This window comes from Cupressus sempervirens, chromosome 5 (genome assembly GCF_028749045.1).
Source record: "Cupressus sempervirens isolate cs-2001-9-10 chromosome 5, ASM2874904v1, whole genome shotgun sequence".
Lineage (NCBI taxonomy): Eukaryota > Viridiplantae > Streptophyta > Pinopsida > Cupressales > Cupressaceae > Cupressus > Cupressus sempervirens.
In genome coordinates, this window is record NC_143122.1 from 681,849,874 (window position 1) to 681,859,364 (window position 9,491).

At 34.2% G+C, this 9,491-nt stretch overlaps 1 pseudogene across 1 annotated transcript; it reads right to left on the reverse strand.

Annotated features, from left to right (window-relative positions):
- Window positions 1-1,634: 1,634 nt before the first annotated feature.
- On the reverse strand, window positions 1,635-4,709 carry LOC149557777 (1-aminocyclopropane-1-carboxylate synthase 3-like; annotated as a pseudogene). Its single transcript, XR_016352412.1, has 4 exons — window positions 4,484-4,709; window positions 4,223-4,348; window positions 3,800-3,960; window positions 1,635-2,676 (listed from the first exon to the last, which is right to left on the reverse strand). The product of XR_016352412.1 is annotated as a 1-aminocyclopropane-1-carboxylate synthase 3-like (transcript).
- Window positions 4,710-9,491: the final 4,782 nt, after the last annotated feature.

Consider the following 9,491-nt stretch of genomic DNA (forward strand, 5'->3'; position numbering starts at 1 on the left):
TTAATAAAAATAGGCTCATAAAGTTTGACAACTTTAGAAAAGATTTTAAAATTTTGAAAATGAAAGATGATAAGTTCATTTAATATTTATTAAATAGAAAAAATGTATAAGTCCATTCCAAAATATATTACAATAACAATATTTTGAACTAAAACTTTATCAAGTCAAATGTGACAGAATATAAGCTAAAGTAATACTCGAGTGGAGTTTCTAATAGTGAAAGATATTTTAAAGAATATGTTAGAAGCTAAATGCAATCAAATACAAATTGGAATAGTCCATTTATTATTTAAAGATCTATATAAAGATTTCTATTGAAAATCTAGTTAAACTTTTATATTTTAGAATTAAATTCGAAAACAAATCTCTATATTTAAAGAAGATACTCTCTAATAAACCCTTATATTACTCCAAAAATAAATAAATAAACTTCATTTGAAAGAAAGTAATCACGTGAACCACCAGATAAACTATAAAAGTTATCGATATAATAAATGAACAAACAACAATTAAATAAAACAGTGGTCAAATATACTAAATATTCTATTGAAAAATTAAAATAAACCATAGTCTTCACAAAAACTGTCCACATGTCCATTTTGTTTCTTATTAAAAAACTACTTAAAATTCACCCCCACTGATGAAACTCCTTTTTGAAAGCTGGTTTATTATTCATTTCTCTTGATCTACTGTTTCGGTTTCTCTGCTTTGACATAGACATCACTGTAGAAAATGTAAATGTGAGATCCAATACTATCCTATAACTATTTACTCTTTCTGCTACTCTAAATAGAATGAATTTGTACTACTACACAAAAAGAGTACCCAATATATAATATGTAAATAAGCAGTCTCTTTCGGCTAGGATCACTTCGCTAGTTGGAGCTTTGGTTCTCAGCTCTTTTAGTTTCTAGAGCCTAGCTGACCCTAGGTATGATCAAGTTATGCCGGAAGTGAATTTTTGTTTTGCACTTCCACTTGTTTTATTCTGTGGAATCTAAACTTAAAATCATTGTTTCTTTCAGTCATGACAATGAGCTCTTACAAACTCAAGCGAAACAGACATGGAAAAGGAAAAGAGAATCTTCCTCGATTGTAAATGGCATCAAGAAATTATAGAATCATCTTCAATTCCATCTTTTGAAGGGTATCATATATTGTCTTTAAACAGTGAAAGGTATATCAACCAACCCGCCTGTTGTGTACAATGGATCCACAAATAACGATTCAAGAGGTTTAACTGGCTATAGAATTCTTCTGCGACTAGCTTTATATAATCAGATAGCAGTACATTGTATTATTGTTGTTAAAACTTTTATATTTAAGTAGATTGTAATGTTTTTATTAATATTTTTAGGTTTAATTGAATAATTTGTTGTTCAATTATTATTTTTAGAATTGGAATTAATTGTGTAAGGATATTTTCATTAAATATTATAAAAATTTATTCATTATTACAATTTATATTTCATAACATAAATCCATCTTTTCTAAAAAGAAATTAATCCACCTCACACTTTGGAAAAGTGAAACATAGCTGTCCCAAAGTATAATCCATGCCACAAAACATTCTGTTGACATCCTTTTCCTTTCTAGACATTCACCATCAACAATGTTACCATTACATACAAATCTATCAAAATAGTACATATATTATATTCCATTAATACATATATTACATTCCATTTTTGAAAGTTTGCATGCTTGAGAAAGCCTTGCAAATAGTCTAGTTACATAGTTGGCAATGCCAATATTTTGTTGATGATTTGAAACCCTAAAAACAGCATACGTCACCTTCAATGGTATGTAACTAACCAAATTTAGTATATGGCTTTGTATTTCTCAGCAAATCTTTGAATCCTCTCTAGCGCAACTTCCATGGTAGCTACATCTGCTTCAGCAAAGCAAACCCTAAACCACCCAGGCTCCATGCAATTGAACGAACATCCAGGGGATATATTCAGTTTGGCTTCATCTATTATACTTTTCCACAGTTTTAACTCTCCCTCTAGGTCATTTGAGCGAAGCAGATGACTCATGTTAACCCAACAGAAAAGTCCTCCGTTTCCATTCAAGCACTTAATGCCAGCTTTAGTAAACCCTGAGACAAGAAAATTGTGCATCCCTTGTAGCCTTTTCTTATTCTCTGCTATATAGTATTCAACGAATTTAGAGTCTGAAAGCATGCAAGATAATAAGTATTGTGTCTGTGAAGAAATCATACAAAAGCTAGACATTCTTCTAGCAGCTGTTACCACAGTATTGTTATAGGAATATATGGCACCAACTCTAAAGCCTGGAAGGCCAAGATCCTTAGACAAACCATAGACTATATGGACATTGTCAGGCGCAGATGTTTCTTTGGCCACAATTTCTGCAATGCTATGAAACTGGGGAAAAGAAAAGACTGATCCCGAGTAGATCTCATCGCACACCAGATGTATTTTCTTCTTCTGAGTGAAATCTAGCAGCATCTTCAATGTCTTAGCACTCGATGTTGTGCCCAGAGGATTGGATGGATTTGTAATAAGAATACCTTTGACCTTCTTGCTTCTATTCTGGGTCTCATTGTATGCTGATATCAGTGCTGATTTTGTGATTTGAAAATTGTTAGAGCTGTAACAATGTATAGGAACAATCTCTACACCCGTCCGCCACCTCAGATCTCTGTCAAAGCTGTACATTAAAACCAATGTTTAAGAATACTGCTCAGCAGAAAAAAAGCTTACATTATTCTAGTACAAAGGTTAAACATTCCTTCCTTTTGTAAAGGCACATTTGCCAATCAAATGGATCTTTGAAACTGTGCAATAATGCCTATAAAAAACATTTTTATTCTGAAGCGAAAATGTATGTTGAAACTATGTGGCATCGAGATTAACGAGGGGCTAGTCAATACTAAGCTCCTAGCGTCAAAGTCCTACCCGATTCATTTCGTTTCCAGCCCATCATGTGCTGTTTGAACCATGTTAAGAGACCTGTAAATATGTCTTAAGCATGTCTGTTTCAAATAAGTCACATCGTAAAGATGATAGGTTAGTCATAGAAGGGCTAGAAACTGAATTGGTAGACACGCAACTGATGAAAGGTTAGCCATAGAAGGTAAACAACCTGAGTTGGTAGAGTTAATTCTGAGTCACAGGTCGAACCATGGCTTCAAAATTTGGTTGATTTAATTGAATTGTAGCAAAGAGGTAGGAAAAGGGCCTGAACCCATGTAACAGCATTACATTTCAAAACTAACTGCTCTGAGCCATTGAAGGGCTAGAAAATGAATTTGCAGAGCACTATAATAGTAAATATAAGCTCCCACCTTTGAATCCTAGTTTTTTAATAATATCTACAATTTCTAGTTGATCCCAATAAAGCGTAGCGCACTCTAGCTGCGAATGGAATGTCTTAGCTTGGAGTCAAAGCCGGCCAATAGGAATTCTTACTCAACACGTGTTATGAGAACCATGTAAGGAGTCCCAAATACCTAGATTGTCTCCTGTATAAAGGGGTTGTAAATAAGCCACATCTGATTGATTTTGGTTTAGGTATAGAAAGACAAGAAGGTGCGTTGGTTCAGCATTCTAATAGCAAATGTAAGATCCTAGCTTCGAGCCCTAATTGAGCCATTAAAATCACTGGAATTAGATCAGCAAAGCTCTAATGTGCAATTCCACATGAAAATAACTGTCACTCTACGTAAAGTTTAATTTTAGACTTATTCAATTATACTTTGCAATTTGGTACTTCTGAATTTCCGACCCCTATAAAACCTACTTTTATCTTAATCCACAAACCACAAACTTACCCTGGATAATATGGAGATGGCACTAAAAACACATCACCGGGATCAGCTAGGCAGAACATTAGGACCTCGTTGGCTGCAGTTGCTCCAGCAGTATTTACAATCCTCTCAGCTTCAAATTGTACTTTGCTACCTCCCAATGCCCCCATGAAACTCGCCAAAGCCTGCAATTATGACCATACTCAGAAACCCTAAGCCAAAGACGAATGTCATTTGAGGAAGACCTAGCGAATAACATAATCATCTATGCATATTCATACTTAGACTAGGAGATCTTAAAAGAATTTTTTGATGAATAGTTCTTTTTATTAATAAAGTAATATACATGTTACATATTCACATAAAAGAGACAGAAAGATCTTTAAGACAAATTTGAACAAACAAACACACGATTTTTAATATCATATGTTCTCATAAGTTCATTACCTCTCTGAAGGCAAGCATTCCATGATAGTCCTGGTAAAGTGCCAAGTCTTTGAGCAAATCCCGGTTAGAAATCATTGATGCTTCTGGGTGATCTAGCAACCATTCCTCAACTAGACCGGAAGACAACTGGAACGAAACGCTAAGAAATGTTAATGCAAGTAATAACCTTTTTAATACAAACTATATTGACGCAAATTGCTTGAAGATCATTTTCTCCTTCCCAATAAAACTAAACAAAATTATCGGGATGCTTTTCATTACCCTATTCTCTGCAAGACCCATTTGGATGATCCCTGTGGGATTGTGTAAGGGGTCATAAGGATTCCTTCTATACTCATCCCAACCTGCAAAATAAGGCGAATCTTCCCCATGAGCACTACATGTTGCCTTCTCTGAAAGATTTGGATTCCTTTCAGTCTTACTCAAACCTACTCTCATGAATTTCTCTTCATGTGTATTCATCATTGATCCTACCAACCTCAAAATGAATCCCAAATTCTATCTTTGGGCTGAATCACAAATTTAAAGAGTTTGATGAGATTTGTGTTGGCATATACTGATTTAAAAACAACGATGTTTTACTTTATTTCGATATTACTTAGTCAAATCCGTGGGGAGCCATTCTAGTGGTTACCGACAAAATCACTGTCGTCTATCCAAAAGTATAGTACATCCGTCGGTTAAGGGACTAACGTACATTATTTGTTTCTATGGAAAGACACTGGTATCTTCCATGTTTAGGGGCATTCCCGGTTACCATATATCTTCTTCTTAAGGCCCCGTTTGGTTGGGGAAGATGAAAATGTCTCATAGCCAGGTTATTTTATAATCAGGTTTTTGAAAACCTGGTTTTGTGGTTTGGAAAGACAATGGTTTGTTTGGTTGACAATGAAGATAAATATACCGCGGACCCCACAATATTATTGAAAAATCATTCATAAAATTCAAAACTTGGTTTTAATTTCGAATTCCACCTTTTTATTGGAAGAACCATCATCCAATTTTTTACCAAAATTGGAAGTTGAAAATGAAAACCAGGTTATAATTTTAACCAAGCAAAAGCCCATGTTTTTCTGCAAAACCTGGTTTTAACTTTGATAACCTGATTTTGGCCCTTATCTTCCAGCAACCAAATGGGGCCTAAATGAAAAGTGGGACAACAGTATGTAACAACAAATGTAGATGAAATAATGTTGCATTCTCGTAAATAACACGGCAAAGGGCATATAATTTCAATAGAAATTTCATTTTTAAAATATTCCTATTATCTTAAAGGAGTTGTGGTTGTCGCATAGTTAATATTTTGTTAGAATTATATGTGTGTATCAGAATTTTGAATCTTACTCTATAATAAATTATACAATGAAGAAAGGAAGCATAAGAATAATATAAAATAAGTTGTAAATCAAAATTCTCTAAAAAAGATGAAGCTTGAATGGATGAGAAATTTGTCAAAGAGGGCTCAACAAAGAACTAAATAAAAGAGCACAAATAATTAAGAATACATAGAAATAAAGAAAACAATGATAGAAAGAGAAAAACAATAATACAAAAACTATAAAGATGATCATCAATATTTTTCCATCTAAATATTCATGATCTTTTTATAGTTTCTTTATTAGTCTTTTGGTTCTTTCTCATCTTGTTTCCTTTCTTTCAATCTTTTTAAATTATTTGTGGTTTTTTTTAGAGACATTGTTGACTATTCTTGACTATTTCCTCCTCCCTCATACCCTCCCCACATTTTAGAAACTTAAGGTGTTCAACTTATTTTATATTCTTTTTATGTTTTTCTCTCTTCATATTAATGACAGACAACAAAGTGTGATCTGAAATAGTAATTGAAAAATAGACACAATTGAATCTAGAAGGAACTTTCAAATAATTCTCATGGATTACTCACTATTAAGTCTTAAGGTATTGTCCATGTGATGTCTTCAAAATGTATAGATTTGTGTTTTGTATTTGGGGACAATGTTTATTGCCTGAAGTTGAACACTTTTAATAACTATAATTAAAATATGTTACAACTTCTATAAACCATTCTATTTGAGATAGCCAATAGAATACAGAGTGCCAAATCATTGATTATAGCTTCGTATCTATGTCATGTAGGAATCAAGTAGATGATGACATCTGCTCTCAAGGTTGACCATAGAGAACGAGATTCAAAGGTATCAAGAAAGAAAATTGCTAGCAAGATCTCCATTGATCATTTGCAAATACAAAGCTAAGATAAAATGAGATGCAAGAGTGCAAGTAAAGTAAATCTAATCTAACAAGATGAAAGACTATTATTCCACCCTAATTAGACTAGATTTACTAGGCTAAATGTAAGAAAGTAAACAATAATACTAAGCAACAATAATGATGAAAATTATTCAAAAAAAGAAAATGGAAAAGTAAGATCATAATGATAGAATGAACTCTAGATTCCCTCAAGAGTGGGGAAGATACCTCCTTTTCAAGAGATTAATAAATGAGTTGGCCATCAAGATTAAGAGGCAAAAAGCATGAGAAAAATTGGGTATTAGGAGAAAAAGGGAGGAAGGAAGACCCTTTTATATTATGCACTAGGCCTTCATGTTCAAACTGTACAAGTTCTAACTTGCTCTTAGCCCAACACTTCTAGTTGACCCTCTTGCTGCCATTATACCCCAAGTCTCCATGGACCTTAGCCCTTGTTTGGCCTCAAAAAAGGTGGACAACAAGCCCTTGAGTAATATGAAAAACATAAGTAGTATTGAATCTGATACTGATACTAGGCAGTGTAATAAAACTATGAGGAGGTCTAGTAAAAGGCTCAAAATGTAAAATTTTAGGATATCCCCCAACATGGAGATGAGTTCCTCGCCAATGAAAAATGAAAGGAGATCCACCAAAGAAAAGAGGAAGGTCATGCAACTTGGTTCAAGTGGTAAGGAGGTTCCTATCCTGTCTCACATTTTGGATAACTTAAAAGCCAACCTCTCTCTAGATAAAATATTAGGAGAAGAAATCACATCCCCATTAAAGGATGCAAATAAGAGTGGGAGGAAGAAGGGGTGTCATACCCATGGGAAATATCATAGTAAAACTAGGTTGGATAGACTCGATAATTTGATGCATGACATGTTTGATAATTAGGAAGCCCTATTTCATAAGGTTGATGCCCTAGTGGATTTCTCTACTAAATTCATGCACTCACCAGTCACTAATTATTTTTGGTAGGTGAACAAGGACATGAAGAATGGTGTGAAAGAGTGTGAGATCACCTACCTATTAAGATTAACCTTGGGCATAAATAATAGTTACATGCAAATATAATCAATACCAAAAAAAGTAGATTGCATAAAAGAGAACACAAGACACCAAGATATAACATGGTTCACCCAATCCCTAGGCTACATCCACCAACAAAAAGTTCAATATTATCATTATCTAGTGATTACAACCTAATTACAATCTGTAATCCCATTACATCATGAAATCCCTAACCCTAAGCCTTCTTACACAAGCCTTCACTGCTTACAAAACTAGGGCTAGAATAGGTCATCCAATTGGAAAAATAGTAGCCAATGCATGTTAAAATATAAGGGCATTTTTGGCTTTAGGGGCACTACCCCTAAAAACTCCCATGGGGTCGTTGCCCCTTGACCCCACCCTGTACTATGATAGGGAGCACACCCTATAGGGACACTACCCACAAACCCCCATAGAAAGTAAGATGAGGAGAAAACCATGCTAAATAAGCTTCCAAGTCTAATTAGGCTCCACATCACAACAATCTCCCACTTGGAGACTAATCAGGATCCACAACAATAACCTCCCACTTGGAGATTGATCATAGCACTACTAAACTTGTAGCTCCCATTGGAATATATCAAACCAACCTGGAATCTACTTTTTTTTAATTTTATTTAGTCAAGAAGACCCTTTTCACTACATTTATAAACATATCTACTAGATTATCATCTATATGTATCTTGTCTAGCTCTAATTGTCCATCATCCAAAATTGACCGAATGAAATGGTACTACAATTGAATGTGTTTTTTCTTTGAATGTAGAACTAAATTCTTTGCAAGATGAATGGCACTCTAACTATTTGTAAAAATATAATTATCCCTCTATAGTTGTCCCAATTCTTCCAAGAAGAACTAAAGCCATATCATCCCCTTGGCTACCTCAATAGCAGCAACAAACTCTACATCTTTTGTGGATAAAGCATGAACATTATGTAACCTAGAAACCTAGCTCATGGTTACCCCACTGATAGTAAATACATAATCTGTAGTACTCTACCTGGCATCAATATCCCTTGCCAAATCTAGGTCAACATATTCTTGAAAATTAGAAGTAGAGCCCCCAAAATGTGAACACTTACTATATGTGCCTCTCAAATATCTGAGAATCCATATAACTACATTCCAATGCTCAATTCTTGAATGAATCATATACCTACGAATAACTCCCACTACATGTGCAATATTTGGCCTAGTACATACCATAGTGTACATCAAGCTTTCTATAGATGAAGCATAAGGTACCTTGGACATCATGTCCTCCTTATCTTCTATCTTGGGATACATCTCCTTAGTCAACTTCAAATGAGTAGGTAAAGGTGTACCAACAACTTTAGCACTCTCCATAGGGAAATGTTGCAACACCTTCTCAATATAATCAGCTTGAGATAAAGTCAATTTCCTATTCTTCCTATCTCTACAAATCTTCATACCAAGGATTTGTTTTGTTTCCCCCAAATCTTTCATAGCAAATGAATGTGCTAAATATTCCTTTAACCCCTTAATGTGATCCATGTTAGACCTAGCTACAAGCATATCATCAACATATAAACATAAAATAATGTAGTTGTCATCATCCAACCTCTTGAAATAAACACAATGATCTAAATGACACTTACTATATCCGTGCTCATGCATAAACCTGTCAAATTTCAAATACCATTGCTGAGATATTTGCTTCAAGCCATATAATTTTTTTTTCAATCAACACACTAAGTTCTTCTTACCTTTGACCTCAAATCCTTACACACACACGCACGCGCGCGCGCACACACACACACACACACACACACACACACACACACACACATATCACCATGAAGGAAGGTTGTTTTAACATCAAGTTGTTCTTAGTGCAAATCTTCAATAGCTACAATACTTAAAATACTACAAATAGAAGTCATTTTAACAATATGAGAAAATATCTCATCAAAATCAATGCCCTTTTTATGTGCAAATCCTTTTACAACTAACCTAGCTTTAAAT